The sequence below is a fragment of the Protopterus annectens genome, chromosome 3.part0, assembly GCF_019279795.1.
Source record: "Protopterus annectens isolate FY-2018-M chromosome 3.part0, PAN1.0, whole genome shotgun sequence".
Taxonomy (NCBI): domain Eukaryota; kingdom Metazoa; phylum Chordata; order Ceratodontiformes; family Protopteridae; genus Protopterus; species Protopterus annectens.
In genome coordinates, this window is record NC_056731.1 from 1,826,654,762 (window position 1) to 1,826,673,287 (window position 18,526).

Here is an 18,526-nt window from a genome sequence, read left to right on the forward strand (position 1 = left end):
CAGTCGCCTTGATAGACATGGGTCCAAGGAAGTAAATTTTGTGAGAAGAAATAGCCAGGGAATGAACCTTGACGATTGGATGTGAGATAGGAAAGTCACCCCGGGGATCACGTCAGTCGCCTTGATAGACAGGGGTCCAAGAAAGTAAATATTGCGAGAAGAAATAGCCAGGGAATTGTTATGGCTAGGCTTGTATAGGCGCTAGGGCCAGTAGCCTAGTACCAGCCTATGAACTAGAACATGAACTGAGAAAGAAAGACTACAAAAGTAAGGAGCTGCTATTGGAGATTAAGGCCAGAAAGAAAAGTACAAACACAAACTCTGTCAATACCAATATATATCCAGGACAGACTGGACAGAATGAGGCTGCTTCACTGGGAGAAAAGCATCACATCCATAAAGATTCTGGCAAAGAAATGTAGAGAAAGAGGGACAGAAGTGCTAATGCAAACTTTAGTTAATGCAGGAGGGTTTATTATTACATCCCTTCATGGTATCAATGAGATATTAATGAAAGAATAGAGAAGGGTGGCGGAGGTGTATCCTGGGTCACATCCATCCTTAGTTCCAAACCCTATGCTGGAAAAAAGTCTCATTTCACCAACTCACACACCAAGTAAAGGAAGAGGTGACAAAACATATGGCAATAAAGGAAACAGAAGAGGTTATAGAGAGCTTTCCTACAGGTAAAGCACCAGGTCTGGATGGTTTCACAGTGGACTTTTATAAAATACTTAAGACCCATCTCAGCCCCTTATTGTTTAAGTTATATCAGAAAGTGAAGGAAGCACACTGTTGTCTTCCTGAAATGAATAGAACAAAGGTCATTAGTCTCTGGAAACAAGGGAAAGATCCACTTCACCCATCTATTTGCAGATCTATCGTATTGCTACAAGTAGATCTTATGATATTTGCCTAAGTCTTAGCCAAGAAGTTGAAGAAACTGTTCCATAAGCTAGTTAGGCCAAATTATCTGGGTTTTATTAAAGGTAGAATGTGTTACCTGGATGCAAGTCAAATTTGGTTGAATATGCAGTAATTTGCCCAGCTCACTAATTCTAAAGTGGCTACATTTCTGTTAGATTTTAAAAGGGCATTTGACACTATAAATTGGCAAGTTATCTGGCTAATAATGAGGCTTCATGATTTGCCAGATGATTTTATAACTTGGTGCTATATTCTGTGCTCCAACCTGATGGCAAAGTTTTATTTGAATTGGATCATGTCCAAACTTTTACAGGTGAAGAGGGCCACTTGGAAAGGATGTCCTTTCTCCCTGTTGTTATACGCTAGTAGCTTCAGCCATGGCTAGATATGTTACATTCCAGTCAGGTAATTTTGAGATAAGGGTAAGACTGCAACTACATATTTGACAGCTTGGTTTGTGAATAACTGCATTGTGTGGCTCACTGATCCAGAATGTCAAGTGCATTCAGTTTTGCAGGTTTTGGGAGACACAGTGCAACAGTCATACCTCACAATTAATAAGGATAAGTTTCCACTTGTCCATCTCAATGACTTCACATTTTCACAAGGTAAGGCATTAGTATTGCTGTGCTCCTGATGAGACCGAGAATGGAGGCCACATACTTAGGGATAAAAATTATACTACAGATGGACAGAACAGTAGAGATTAATATAAAACCTCTTTTTAAGGATATCTCATAACAACTGTTTAGGTGGAAAGATATTATCTTACCATTCCAGAGTAGGATTCAAGTGGTGAAGATATTTCTCCTCCTTAGGGTGTTGTTTATTTTTAGTTATACAATGACTGGCCATTAACATTCAAAAACGTGCATGCTGATTGGTCAACCCAATCAGCATACCCATTGTAAAATCTAGCATAAACCAAGAAAAAAAAGTCCAGTTGCCTGGACTTTCTTCTATTAATATATGGTAAGTTCAGGTCAAGAAGCACAAAATCTGAAATCTGGAAAGTTTAGAGGTACGTGAGACAGATGGGGCAGAAATAAAAGGAAAATGAGGTGCATTATGCAAAATTAAAGAAACGTACCTGATTTTCCTTGCATTTCTGCCCTGCCACTCTCATACCTCTGAACTGTCCAGATTTCAAACTTTTAAAAAAATATGTAAATAAATAAATAAGCAACGGCAATGTTTCTTTCTCTGCTGCTTCCTTTCCAAAGCAGTGATGTACTGCATAAGTGTGGGAAATAATGTAAGCCCCATACGCATGTGCAGTATATCAAGAAAAGCAGCAAGATAGCTAAACAAAGCAGAACACCACCAAACTGTTATTCAAAGACATTATTTAAGAAAAGTAAGTCATTTTTTCTTAAATAATGTCATTATATAATAGCAATAACCAACTCCTGGGTGTGATATATTGAAGATTTACCCACAACACCAACCATGGGTAAATCCTCCATATACCACACCCAGTCATTGGTTATTGCTATAACACCCACCACGTGCCACCTTTTTACAATACATGCATCAGAAGATGATTTTACATTTTGTTTGGGCTGGGAAAGCACCGAGGATTAGTAGAAGTAGCCTGTTTATACAAACTTCACATGGGGTATTTGGATTACCATATCTTAGTAATGTGGGATCACATCTGGGGATGGAAGCACATCAGTGCAAGTGGGAATAAGCCCCCCCCACCCATAGCTGGATTGCCAAACTAGGAGTATGAGCACTGCAGAGGTAGATTAATAGGACAAAACCTTCATACAAGGTATGGAGCCTGTCAACCTGAACTATTGATATGATCAATATGCAGCTGAAAAATGAAGGCTGCACAACATGTTTACGCCCCTGGCTTTTATTTGGCAAAATCCTCTATGGATGATTGGAACACTATTATATTGTGAGAAGAATGGGCAGCTGGAGGAATATATTTCATTAGCTATGTATGGGATTTTAAGGCAGGACACTGTAAATCCTTTAATTCTCAAGATTGGAATGCGCTGGTGGCAATATTTGCAGCTGTGTTCTCTTATGATTGGCCAAGTAGTCTGCCCAGCTGATGGATTGTTCAGCTTGATAAGGCTGATGTGTACCATATTACATTTAAGATCATAAGGACATGAACAGTGTAGACTCAAAGAAATAGATCTCCATGACCATGTGTTAGATGAGGCAAGAAAAGTGCTTTGAGGAAATGGATCAAGATGGTTACACCACAGGTGACTGAACTAGCATGAGAAAGTTGTTTCAGTCTAATGACAAACATCACATGGTCCCCATTAGCTAGATTAACATATATATGCAGCACAATATCCCTGCCCAGTTTCATAATAGGAGCTGGTTGAGTAATGATACTTGTTGGCATTCTCAGGGAATTGGTGCAAATTATTTCCATATGATCTGGTTATGCCTGTGGACCCAGGAAATTTCAGATGTGATTATTGATATATACATTGGGCTCTGAGGATACACACCCTGAACAGGCAAAATATAATGTTCTGCCTGTTTGGTCTGAGGAATGAAACAGAACCATTAGCTACACATCCAGAGCATGGGTGTGAACAGTTTCTGTGGCTGTGCTTTCACTCCTTCATTAGAAATACCCAGTAGATGAGTGGCATCACAAGTTTCAAATATTTGTTTTTATTTTTTCATAAGAAATTGAATTGGAACTTCTTATCAAAAAAAAAGGGAGTCTTGTTTTTTTTTTCTTTTAATATGCATAAGCTTAGCAGCTTTAACCCTCCACCAGGTTTTTGCAGCATTTGAAAATGTTTGTGAGATAGAAGTTGGATCACTGGCATCCAATCTGCCTAGAATAAGTATTATAATTTAAATCCTTCTAAGAAATCAGCCAGAGTTTAGAAAATGATTATGATTTGTGTGTTATGAAGGCTGAGAAAGTAGAGGCTCTGGCTGGTTATGGATATAAACAAGTAAAAGGACATTATAAAGCCTTTCTGTGTTGGAGGGAAGCCTTCTAACTTATCAATGGGAGTGGTAAGCACTATGTACCCTATCTACCACAAGATGAGTGGTTTCTGGTCCAGAATTTGTAGTTTATTGGCCATTTGGGCAGTTTTTCCATCTCTTTCAACTTTTTGGTTTAAAAGCTCATGTTTGCGCTTGTTTCCCACCCTCCCTGTAACTAGTCTAGTCCAGATACATATTTGCTATACCCAGGACTGTTTTAAGCTTTTGAGCAGTGCCAAAGTCTGCTCTTCAAATTTTCCCTTTTCCTGCTAGTTCTCTCCTCTCCTGCACTTTTACTAGCTTATTAGTGTAGCACTTTACCAAACTTCTTGTAGCAATTATTGTAGCACACAAAAGTGCTACCAGCACTAAACGTTCTACAAGGAAACAGCACCAGTACTTATTATTAATGCCCACCCCTACAGACATGTCTAAAGGTCAGTTCCCTGTGCTTTCTCCTATTAACCAGGTGAACTTGGGCATCCTGAGGCAATGTAGCAACTGCCTAATGTTCACTGATAACCCTCTCCTCCTACCTCCCAACACTCAGACTTGCGAGAGATGCAGTTATATATCCAAATTGGAAGCCAAACACTTTCCATCCAAGACTGGAATAGCTGATCAAGAGGAGAAGGTCAACACTTACACCACACCACATGGAACACGTAGCCCTCCAGAACACACACCAGCATTGCCTTCACATAAAAACACAAACCACACACCAACCTTTGTGGAGGCTCTCAAAAAAATCTACACAAACAGCAGAGACCTCCAAGGCAGAAACGCACTCGACCACCACAACACAACACTAATCACGTGCCACATAACTCTCATAAACAGTGTGCCACTCAACCAAAGCCCCTAAGGCAAAACAGCATTTCCAACATACTAGTCATAGGTGACTTGATAGTGAGGCAGACTGATGTCCCACTCACTAGGTTGAATAAGGAGAAAGTAACAGTCAGCTGCCTATCAGGTGCCAGGATCTGCCACATAATGCACAAACTCAGGTCCCTCAACAACAGGTACAAATATAACTTTCTCATTGTACATGTAGGTGTGAATGACCTGAGACATACCTCCCTGGACTACATGAAAAGAGACATGGAGGAGATCTCAGATTATGTAGCCCAGGCGGGTATGACTCTAGCCCTGAGCAGCATCCTACCATCACCCAGAATGATACCACAGTACTAGCAGAAAATGATTGATTTCAACAATTGGCTACATTTCTGGTGTCATTCTAAGGGATTCCAGTATCTGTATACCTGAGAAGACATGATTGACAGACCTCAATGCTTTGCCAGAGATGGTCTGAATCTGTCACCACTGGGCTTCCGGATACTGGCCAAGGTTCTAGCCACCCCATAGTGCCTTTTTTAGGTGGTGTTCCAAAGACCAAATTACCACCATAATAGCTACAAACAAATGCAGGTCATGCTGCTCAACACTAGAAGTCTAAATCTCAAAATGCACTTGCTCAAAGCACTCCTTAAAATGTAGAACATCAACATTTGTGCTGTAACAGAGACCTGGTTCAAGGCAGCAGAAGTTACCCTTGCACTACCAGGCTATAACTCATTCCACACCTTTTGGCCTCAGAACTTGGATCAAAGCTCCAAAGGCGGTGGTGTTTCCATAGTCATAAAGGATGCACATGCCTCCAGACTGGTAGCCCAACATAACACATCAAAGATACTTCAGGTGTAGCTAACATTGGGTAAAACAATGATTTAGGCCATAGCCTGCTATAGGTCCTCAGCCATGTCTCTAAACTCACACTCCACATTCCTAAGCACCCTGGAGAATATTAGGGTCCAACCCAACACTTTCATACTGGGTGACTTCAACTACCCCTCCATTAACTGGGAAAACTACTAATGTACCAGTACACTTGCCCAACGTTTCCTGGAATTCATTAATTCCAATGCCCTGGACCAGCTCATAGTTACCCACACTAGAAGTAGAAACATCCTACACCTGGTCATTACTAACATGGGCAACCATTGCTCTACACCAATAGTCAACTACTCCCTGGTTAGATCTGACCGCAAACTAATCACCTTAGAAATCCACATCCCCCCCCCCCCCGCAAAGATAACCACCATGAAAAACTTCTCCAAAGATAACTTTGGGCACCTAAAAACAGAGGTGGCTAACTTCATGGCATCCATGCAAATGGAAAATAGTTGCATGACTGCCGAATCATACAGCATTGCATTGTACGATCATGTACACAAATGCATGGATCTCGCCATACCCAATAAAACCAAGAAACTCTCCTCAAAAAAAAAAGGAAGCCAATCTGGTGGTCCCCTTCCATAAACAAACTCTACAACAGAAGGAGGAAACTAATGAGTAATAAGGTGAAGTCCCAAGAATGGATAAACTTCCTTATCAGCTTAAACAAAAAGTTGAGAACCCTCATCAAATCCTCTAAAGCTAGCTATGAAAACATAATTGCAGCAGATAGTAAAGACAACCACAAGGCCTTCTATAGTTATGTAAAGAATCTCCATGGCAATACCCAGATTTGCTCTGAGCTACTGCACAATGGTATCTTCTATACCGAGCCAACAGATATCACCAATATAATGGCCGACAGATTCTGTGTCAACTTTACCCCCCCAATGGACCAATCACAATACCAGTAGATTGCCAGGCACCCAGTGTTACTGCTGCACAGGTTAAAACAGCACTGTCCAAGACCAAGAATACAGCTTCTGTGGGACCTGACAATATCCCTGGCTGTGTTCTACATAAACTACAGAGTGAACTGGCACCTCACCTGTGTTCCCTGTTCAATCACAGCCTCACCTCAGGCTTTGTCCCTACCGAATGGTGCACTGCTACAGTCATCCCCCTCCACAAAGGAGGAACGACTACAGACCCTGGAAACTATCGCCCCATTAACCTGACAAGTCTGATATGCAAAGCTATGGAACGCATCATTATGGACCTAATAAACAAGGATATAAGGAATCTCCAAACTCTGAATCCCACACAGTTTGGTTTTGTGAAGGGTAGATCATGCTTGCTCAACATGGTCGATTTCTTTGAGTCAGTCACCAGAGCTGTGGATGACGGCAAGGTGGTTCATACAGCCTACCTTGATTTAGCTAAGGCCTTTGATACTATTCCCCACTCAGGAATCATAGAAAAACTCACTAAGCTAGGCATCAATACCTATATCACTAGGTGGGTTGCAAACTGGCTCACAGATAGAATCCAGATAGAACCCACAGTGTGAAAGTAGCTGACTCCAAGTAAGACTGCCGACCAGTCACAAATGGAGTCCCACAGGGTTTGCTCCTGTGTCCTCTCCTGTTTGGTATCTACTTCTCTGAAGTCTAGGCCAACAAGAACGGTCTCTGACTGACAAAGTTTGCAGACGATTGCAAGTTGGGAGCTATTATTAACTCCCCAAGTGATGTTGACATCCTACAGAAAGGCCTCACTGAGACCAACGACTGGTATCAGAACCATGGCCTTAAGCTCAATGGCAAAAAATGTGTCATCATCCCCTTTGGGAAAAAAACAGTTCCCATGAATAACCACATTGATTGTAGTCCACTGAACACAGAAGACATTATAAGAGATCTGGGGACACAGGTTGACAGCAACCTCTCTTTTGATCACCGCATTGCCACTGTGGTCAGAAAGTCCTTCTATGTGGCACATCTCATTACTAAGGGTTTTGCATCTAGGAAGAAAGAGATCATTGTCTCCCTCTAATCTTCCCTCATTAGGCCAATCATTGAGTACAATGCCCCATCTGGCATGTACCTCACTAGACACCTGCAACAACTGGAAAGGCCGCAAAAGTACCTCACAGAGTGGATCCTAGGCATTAAACACTTGTCCTATATGGACAGACTCAAAAAACTCCAACTATTCTCTGTCTCATATCACCTACTTAGAGGCTATCTCTGCTTGGCTTACAAAGCCATGTCTGACCCAGCTCTGTTAGAATGCTACATCTAAAAAATCCCAATCCCACCACACCACATGCTCCAGAGACCTCAACTTCATTACCACAATCAACAGAACCTGCTGGAGGGACAGGTTTATAACCCAGAGACTGCTCATGCTATGGAATAGACTGCCCATACATGTCAAACAGAGCATCTCACTGGCCCTCTTCAAGAGAAATTTTGATGAGTGGATGGGAAATAAAAAAAATCACCCCAGGGATCACTCCACTCGAGAGAGGCACTGGGAAATAAGGTAGGGTGGCACGATGCCAGGGTAAAACTATGGGCTAGGCTTGTAAAGGCTCCAAGGCCATTAGCCTAGTACACACCTATGAACCTATGATTAAATATGTTATCAGATCTATATTTTTACTGGGCTGTGAGAAAGACAGACATTGATAAATCTTATGCATTACAAGGAAGGAAATAATTAATTCTTTTTTTAATTAACATATTGGCATTGGTTATATGGCAAATGATTTTGTGCCTCATGTCCATTATGGCACCATTATTACTTTTACTAATATTTATAAAGATGTTGTAGGGCTATTTTTAAACCATCATTGGCTTCTGAATGATCAAAGTCTCAATTCCTGTCCCTATGTACTGAATAAAAAAGTAAGACACTTTTTTGTTTAACTTTTGTTTACTGGTAAAGTCTGACTTGCAACAAAGCCAGTTTTTAGCAGAGGCCTGGGGAGGAACATTCCAGATGCATGTCTTTGTAGCATGGGAAGAAACCCACACAAATGCAGGGAGGACATGCAGACCTCACACAGAAGGTACCTCAACTGAGAATTGAACTACAGAACCTCTTGCAGTGAGGCAATAACACTACCACTGCATCACTCTGCTGTCACTTGCTAACCTTGTTATCTCATTTATTGAAGATTCAAGTAACTTTACTCACAAGATTAAAAACTTTGAAGTTTTGCCTATAGACTTCATGGTTATCATTGGCATTAAAAACTTGTGTGCAGTAATTCATCATAATTGCAGCATTGGCTAGTTCATGATTTCCTTGCAACTACTGTTTTTTTTTTTCATACAATTATATACCTAATTTACATGAATTCTTAGAAATTATTTTAAAAAACAATATATTTGTTTCTGATGACAGTGCTCAAGCAGATTAATGGTGTAGCTATGGGGGGAGCATAATGACCCTCTACTCTGACACTGTACTGTGAGTATGAGAGGTTGAGTAAATTTATAACACAACATTTTGGCACAGTTGTGCCTCCTATTGGTGTTGTCCTGGGAGGTCCAAATGAAGCTTTGTCAGATTTGTCAGTTATTTAATAATTCAACTACTTTATATATTTTACTTGTACTTTTGATGTAAGAGTATGAAGTATTTAGATTTGTATGCTCACAACACTTGATTTTTCCATTTGTGTTGATTTAGACAATTATACATCTAAATTTGTTATTTCCATATAGCAATGAGTACGCAATACAATTTTTGCCATTTAGCATTCTTTGCTTCTCAGTCAAATTTCTATCAACATTTATTTATTTATTATTTGTTTACTGGGAAAGTCCGACTTGGAATAAAGCCAATTTTCAGCAGAGGCCCAAGGCGAAACACTCCAGACACATGCCTTTGTACTATGGGAGGAAACCAGAACAAACCCACACAAACGCAGGGAGGATATGCAGACTCTGCACAGAAGGCACCCCAGCCAAGAATCAAACTGGAGAACCTCTTGCTGTGAGGCTACAATGCTAACACTGCACCACTGCACCATCCAACATAATTATATGTATTTATATGTAAAACATGAAACCTGTCATTTTTTCAATTGATTTGACACCACTGTTATATATTTTGAAAAGCTGCTTTTTTTCCAGAATTAGATTTTTTTCTTTTGATTTATTTTTGCCAATGTGTTATTCAAATTTCTTTATCACAGACACCCTTAAGGAACAATAAAAATTCTGTAAGTGTTCTGTTTTATAAACAAAAATTCCCCTGACCATGTTATGAAAGAACCCATTAGAGGGCAAAATATTCTTGATCTGCTCCTTACCAATATGGCATTGACATCAACTATCCCCTTGGCTCTCCCCTATCCAGTTAAATCTGATCACAATCTGGTAGCATTTTCCTTCAATATTTCTGAAGAATTAGATGCAAGCATCACAAAGTTCTGAGACTGCAAAAGTATGAACTTTGAACAATTCTATGATGAAGTTTCAATTCAAGTTTAACTGTATTACCCAAGATACTGACCCAGCACGTAGTTATGCAAACAAACTCTATATGCACTTGGATAAATGGATTGAATTGCCATTCCCTACCAGATGCAAACAAAATGGGAAGTTTAAAAGTAACCGGTGAATGACATGTATAAAGGAAAATATACAATAAAAACTGTATAGCAAAAAAAAAAAAGAACTCAAATCAAAGTACAGTTTATTAATTTTGTATTAGTATTAATTATGATATAAAAATATGAAGGAACTAAAAAAACACCGTCAAGGATGTGAAGCTGTCCCATGAATTTAGACTTGCATCAGAAGCTAAGATAATTACAAATAAATTCTTGTTTAGTTATTATGGAATAACCCCCAACCTTGCTGAGAACGTATTCAAAATGTCAGTACCTACTCAGATCCTGTAGCAGTATCCAACATACTAGAAAACAAATTCAGTACAAATTTCACCCACAAAACAACTATACAAAGCTGATAGATTTCACAAAATCTCAAACCTACCATCATAAAAAAAAATGGTAATGCTTCTTTCCAAAATGAAAAGTACATATCCAGTTGCTTGATAAACAGTAGTTCCCAAACACTACCGGCCCATTAGCCTGACTAATGGCATCTGCAAACCTATGGAGCATTTTATAAATTACCTAATTGAATAAATAACAAAGATTTAAGGGGGCTTAACTCTCAGCAGTTTGTAAAGGTAGATCCTGTCTAATGAATCTAGTCGACTTTTTGAGAGAATAACTCAAGCTGTGGACAGTCGGCATGTTAGCCATACAGCATACTTTCACCTGGCTATGGCTTTTGACATCACACCACATGCTAACATAATAAACAAGCTGAATGAGCTCCAAACTGACCCCTAAAAATAGGTGGATAGTAAAGTGGTTTAGGGTTAGAACCCATGTAGTGAGGATGGCAGATGCACCCTTCAGTAAACATGAAAGTGGCCAGCAGTACTCCTCAGGGCTCCATACTTGGACCCATCATATTTGGCATCATCTTCACAGATCTCCAAATTAAAAATGGGGATCTATAGTTAACCAAGTAAGCAGATGACTGCAAACTTGATGTCATCATCAAATCCCCCTCTGATATGCAGTAGCTGTAAATGGAACTCACACATGCTATCAGTTGGTGTCTAAAAAAAGACTAAAACTGAATCCTACAAAATGCAATATCATCGCATCTGGTAAGTAATCCCTTTTTTCCAACTTATAGTATAGACAATACCCTGCTTCAAAATGAAAGTGTGGTAAAATGCCTTGAAACATGGATATATAACTTCCTTGTGGCAGCTGATTGCAAAAGTTGTTTCATCTAGAACCAACTAAATTGTTACCACTCTATAGCTCCCATTAATCAAACCTATTATTGAAAACAGTGCCCCATTTATAGGCTCATATGTGTTTACTAGGCTAATGACCACAAATGCCTTTTTAAGCCTAGCCATGCATCCCAAATCTCTGACAAGTTCTGATACCCTTGATAAGTGTAAGCATGGGCCTGGGAGTTGAACCATTTACAGGTTACCTGTTTGCATCAGAGACATAGGTGCCAAACCAGGGATGAATTTCCAGTTTCCCATCCAATTGTCCGAGTTGCACTTGAACTAGATTAGGGAGAAACTCTACTTCACATAGATGGGGAGCCTTTTCCATAGATGGGGTAGTCCCTGGGATAAACACCTATCTCTCCAGCAGATCCTATTTATATCAAAGGCAAGGTTCAAGTCTTTACAACAGGTAATTATGTACTGTTTGTTTTGTGGATATGCAGGAGGTCCATCAGAGTGGGGTCTGACAATGCCCTGTATGCCAGGCGTAGACCTCCCCTCAAAAGCCTGTAGGAGACAGAATACAGGGATAGGGCCTTGAGGTGGTCTGCATAGGATGTATTACTTATGCCCTGTATTTTTTTAGTGAGGAACCTCTGTGGACATTCCAGTTGTTGGATATGCCTGGTTAGGTACATACCAAAGGGGGCATTGTACTTAATGATAGGTCTGATGAATGTTGAATACAGTGGAACAATGACTTCCTTCGACTTAGATGCCATACCTTTGTTTATAAGTTGCGCAACATAAAATGATTTCCTCACCACTGTAGACACGTGATGATCAAAGGCTAGATTACTATCTATGTGTGTAACTAAGTTCCTGATTAATGGGTCAACTCTAAGGACTGTGTTGTCTATATGATAGTTAGCAGAGATGGATAACTTCCCAAAGGATACTATTATGCATTTCTTGTCATTTAGTTTTAGTCCATGACTCTGAAACCAGTTGCTTGACTGTGGCAGCCCCTCCTGGAGAACACTTGTATCAGTGTGAAATTCAGTGACAGCTCCTAATTTGCAATCATCTGCAAATTTAGTCAGCCAGAGACCACTGACATTGGCCTTGACTTCTGAGAAGTAAATGCCAAAAAGGAGCAGTTCAAGGACTGATCCCTAAGGGACTCCACTTGTGACTCTCCTCTTTGTAGAGGTGGACTTCCCAGTTCCTGGGTCCTGTCTGTGAGACAGGTGGCTATCCACTGGGTGACATACGGGCTTGTACCTCTAACCTCTTGAGTTTGTCAACAATGCCCGAGTAGGGTATTGTGTCAAATGCCTTGGGCTGGTCAAGGTAGGCAGTGTGCATGATTTTACCCTCATCCATTGATTTGGTGACCTTCTAAATAAGTATGAATCTTAGTAGGTATGTCAATTAACTGGAAATAGCCCTGAGGTTCCAAACTAATAAAAAAAGAAATCACGGGCTTAAAATAAAAGAGCACCAGGAGATGCAAGAAGCACTGTCCTTTACTCAGTGTCTTACAGACTCCTTAGGGGCAATTTGTGACTTGCCTTGTGGACAATAAGAGACCCAAAATTCCAAGACCTCTTATATTTCCACAAATACCTAACACTAGAACCAGGGATCAAAATCTACATCATCAAATTGATCTAAAGAATGACACCAAGGCCTTATCTAAGGGTATACAACTGCTAGAATCCCAAGTGCTCAGACACCACAGTCAGCCATGGACTCAAACATCCTGTAGTGCACAAAGGCTGCCAATCACACTGGAAACTTGATGAAATGTCAACGTGCGACAGTCATATGGAGAGAGCAGAATTGCAACACTTTGGCAAAACTCAGTAATGGCATTTGAGCAACTTTACTGTGGCTGTGGTAGGGAGTTATTAGGAGGCAGTGAGAGTATCATTTAGGGCATCAGACAGTAACCAAGAGTGAGATTTTGGTTTAGAGATGGGAATGTTTTAGGGTTAGGGGAGCTTAGGGTTAGTGAAAAATCAAGGACTTTAGGTTTAGGGAGTGGGAGCCTACTATTAGGCTTAGGAAGCAATCATAGTCCTCAGGTTTAGTGAGTGGAAGGAAAGTGTTACAGTTAGTGTTAGTGACCAGGTAGGATGTTTAGTAGTAGAGTTTAGGGGTCTGTTAGGGCTATGCAGATCAGTAGGTTCAGGTGGTGGTAGAACCAGATAAGTAAGCATGAGCAGGCTAGTGAGAGTTAGGGCACTTGCCATGTATGGCATTGTGCAACAAGTGAGTGCCTTGTATACTACTAGCACATGGACACTTGTAATCGACCCCTTATGTCCTTGTTCTGTCCACCTGTGTGTTGTTTGTATGCAAAGTATGAGGGCTGAAAACTCACAGATCAACAGCCTAGTAAGTTCATAGCTTCATAGGTGTATATTAGTCTAACAACCACAGGGGCCTTTTTAAGTCTATCCTTCCATCCCGAAGGTATCTGGCAAGTTTAGGAAACTAAAGATTATTCTAAGGGGTAGTATATATATATATATATATATATATATATATATATATATATATATATATATATATATATATATATATAAGTGCTACAGACTCTTGAAAGCTCAAAATCCTGAGACCAAAATCCTGAAAGTTCAAAATACTGAAAACTCAAAATCCTGAAAACACACAGGATACCAACACTCACTATATTCCAACACAAGTACATACAGAAACAACTAAAACACAAACTACATTACTATTCTCCAAGTATAAGAAGGGGGGAAAGACCCCCCTAAATCCCCCATGTGGGGGTTGTGCCCCCCACATCCCCTACTGCTTAAAAATATAAACTCCAAGATTGCACGTGGTGTAGTGATGTGCATTCTCGGAGTTGATATATTTAAGTAGCAGGGGGTGTGGGGGGTGCAGGGGGGCTTGCCCCCCTGCATACAGTTGAAGGGTAATATGTTTCTATATGTAGAAAATAAAATACTTTTCGCAACCAAACTGATGAACTGAAATCCCATTTATTGAGCAAAACTAACACAACTAAATGCTTTCGCCTGTATTACATATAAGCTTTTTCAGAGTTATCTTAGCAAAATTAAACACTGTTTAAATACCATCAATTAAAACTACCCCGACCAATCACAATAAGGGCGTAGTCTGCAAAAGCAACAGAATACATATTTATTCATGTCAATTCTAAAATTCACAAACTATGTAAGCTACTACATAAAATTAATTACATTATTTCCTTTTTCCTATTAAGGAATCAATTCATGTCTTAATTTTAAAAATGGTTTTAAGGAAATAAAATCATTCAAGCCAGGAGCTACTAAAGAATTTAAGTGCAATTGCCAGTTAGATTCTTTTGCTTCTAGGAGAGTTTTACCATGCCCCCCTCTCTTATTGTAAGCCACCTTGTCTATTATAAAAAAAATAAATTTCTTAAAATTGGGACACTTGGTGGTATGCAGGTACAGAGCATTGTGAACGTCCTTGTTTTTGATAGCCCTCACATGCTCTTGTATCCTCTCCCTTAATCTCCTGATGGTTTTTCCCCACATATAACCCAGGACAAGATAGGCAGGTAGCAACATAAACCACCATCAAGGAGTTACAATTGCATCTCCCAGGACACTTCAATGTATAATTTTATTTATTACAGAAATATAGGGTCCGTTGTTAATAAATTTACAGGAACTACAGGCATCACACTTGGTCATAACAGATCTGTATGATCTTGCTTCATTGCTGTGTTTTATTTTTAGCATGTTTTTAATATTCCTACCTCTACTAAACACCATGGTAGGTTTTGACCCTAACTTCTGTTGTGTTTCTGGTTCAGGGCAAAATTCCCAACATTTATTAACAATATCAACTAATTTGATAGATAGTTCGTTAAAGCGAACTACCATTACCTGATTCATGTTCTTCTCTTTTGTTAACATTTCTATTTCCTTATCATTTGTTAAAATAGGGGCAACAGAATTTGTCCTTTTTTGTTTTACTTCTTTTCTGATTTTTAATAATAGTTTGATGGGATATCCCTTTTCAATGAATAAACCTATCAAGTTATGCATTTCCTTTTTAAAAGTGTCCTCCCCACTGGTCAACCTAGAGATCTTAACCATCTGATCTTTTATTAGACTCTTCTTCTGATGTTTAGGATGATTACTCTCATAGTGTAATAAAGTATTAGAGAAGGCAGGTTTTCTGTACACAGAACTCTCACGGGCCCCTTCAGTAGTTGTTAAATGAACATCCAAAAAATCAATTTCGCTGCTGTCCAACAACTAGTAAATTTCAAGAAATTAGTTGTTCTGTTCAAATAATGGACCAAATCATGTGCTTCTTCCTCCGTACCCTTCCAGAGAATGAGGATGTCATCCAAATATCTGTTGTATGAGGCAACTTTCCCACTAAAATGTGAATTCAAAGCTTTCTGTTTCCAAGTCAAGCAAGACTAAGTTTGCGCACGTGGGAGTACACCCCTGCCTTTTGGTGGAACAGTTCTTCTTCAAACATCATGAAATTGTTGTTCAAAATCATTTCCATAAACTGTGTCAACAAATGTACACTAGTTGTGGCTATGGGAGCTAAATGTCCTCCCACGTACGCAAACGGGAGGGGATACAAGATCATGTGAGGGCTATCAAAAACAAGGACGTTCACAATGCTCTGTACCTGTACACCACCAGGTGTCCCAATTTTAAGAAATTTATTTTTTTTATAATAGACATGGTGACTTACAATGAGAGAGGGGAGATGGTAAAACTCTCCTAGAAGCAAAAGAATCTAACTGGCAATTGCACTTAAATTCTTTAGTAGCTCCTGGCTTGAATGATTTTATTTCCTTAAAACCATTTTTAAAATTAAGACATGAATTGATTCCTTAACAGGAAAAAGGAAATAATGTAATGAATTTTATGTAGTAGCTTACATAGTTTGTGAATTTTAGAATTGACATGAATAAGTATGTATTCTGTTGCTGTTGCAGACTACGCCCTTATTGTTATTGGTTGGGGTAGTTTTAATTGATGGTATTTAAACAGTGTTTAATTTTGCTAGACAACTCTGAAGAAGCCTATATGTAATACAGGCAAAAGCGCTTAGTTGTGTTAGTTTCATGCAATAAACGGGATTTCAGTTCATCAGTTTGGTTTGGTTTTTCTTTTTTCAGTTTTTTAGTCTTTTGACTAACTTGTTATTGGTTTTATGTTTCTGTATGTACTTGTGCTGGAATATAGTGAGTGTTGGTATCCTGTGTATTTTCAGGATTTAGAGTTTTCAGGATTTTGAGTTCTCAGTACTTTGAACTTTCAGGATTTTGGTCTTCAGGATTTTGGTCTTTCAGGATTCTGTAATGCTCATATATATATATATATATATATATATATATATATATATATATATATATATATATATATATATATATATATATATATATATACATAGGTTCTTACTAGGCTATCTGCCCTGGGGCAATTATAAGCCTAGCCCAATTCTGTTCTTGTGTGTGTATGTGGGTTTGTGTGTATGTGTGTGTGTGTGTGTGTATGTGTGTGTGTGTGTGTGTGTGTGTGTGTGTGTGTGTGTTTGTGCCAGCTGGAGAGTCGATTATGGCGCCCAAAAGCTTTTACATTCTGACTCTGTCTATTATGAACATAGTTGACAAGTCAGGGAAGAATTTCAGATTCTCCATCCAGTGTCTTATGGAATAACTCTGCTTCACATAGATGGGAAGCATATTCCAGAGAACAGGTAGTTTCTAAGAGATACCTGTCCCTCCAACATGTTGTATTTATTTTGCAAGCAAGGTTTAAGTTCCTAGATAGGGTAATTCTGACTCTATTTGTTTTGCAGATAAGCAGAAGGTCCATCAGAGTGGGATCCACGCATGTGTTGCATACAAGGCATAGAGCTACCCACCACAGTTTGCAGGAGACCAAGTACAGGCCTAGGGCCTAGAGGTAATCTGTGCAGTACATGTTGTTTAGGCCATGGATCCCTTTTATGAGGAACCTCTGTGGATGTTCCAGTTGTTGCATGTGTCTGGTCAGTTGCATACTGCAGGCGGGTGTGGTCTAATGACCGAATGAAGTAGAAAAATGACTTCCTAGGATCTAGATGGTGAATTGTTTGACTCTGTTTAGCTTGCAATCAGCTGCAGATTTGGTCAGCCAGATGCTCTTGATATTGCCCTATAGGTGCAGACCCAGCACAGAGCCCCGAATGACTTTACTAGTGACCTGTCTCTTTATGGTGGTGGACTCCCTTATTTTAATTTCTTGAGTCCCATCTGAAAGCCACCTGGCTATGTTGTTGGTGACATAGGGGTCTTGGCCTAATTTCATGAGTTTGCCTACAATGCCAGAGTGGGATATTGGATCAAATACTTTGGCCAAGCCAAGGTAGGCAGTATGCACCTTTTTGCCCTTGTCCATTGCTTTGGTGACCTTTTTGAAGAAGTCCATCAGGTCACTCAAGTAGGCATGATCTTTTATTGATGAAACCAAACTTTAATGATTTGTCTGAAAATTTCTTAAATCATTGTTAACCATTTCCATGGTAATTATTTCCATGGCTTTGTATATGAAACTAGTCAGACGTATGGATCTGTAGTTATTGGGAACTGTAAATGGGCTGGTATTGTACTGAGTGATGACCACTGTAGTTCTCTATTCATGTAGCACAAAGCATTTTCTGGAGGCTTTGGTGAAAAAGTGTCTTTAATAGTTGTGATGGGTCATGTTTCATGCTATTTAGGAGTCATCTGGGGATGTTATTGGGGACCATCAATGTGGGATTATTGGCTTTGGGGAGCATATTGAGGACTTGCTCCCTAGTTATATTTGAGGGGGCATGTTTAGTGGTCTTTGCTGAGGTATGGCTCAGGGATTGGAAAAAGGGGTAAAATTGGAGCTGAATTTTTCAGGCAGTAGATTTTCTATGTTTTCTGGTTCAGTGTAGGTGGTTCCATTTGCAAATAGTTCTGCATATTGCGAGGACTGTCCTTCAGGTTGTGGATATAGCTAAAGAAAGCCTAGTAGTTGCACTTGGCCTGAGAGGCTATCTTTACCTCAAATTTTGATTTGTTAGATTTGCTTTGCTCTCTGAGTTTGTTTAAATTGTTGAGATTTTTTTTTAC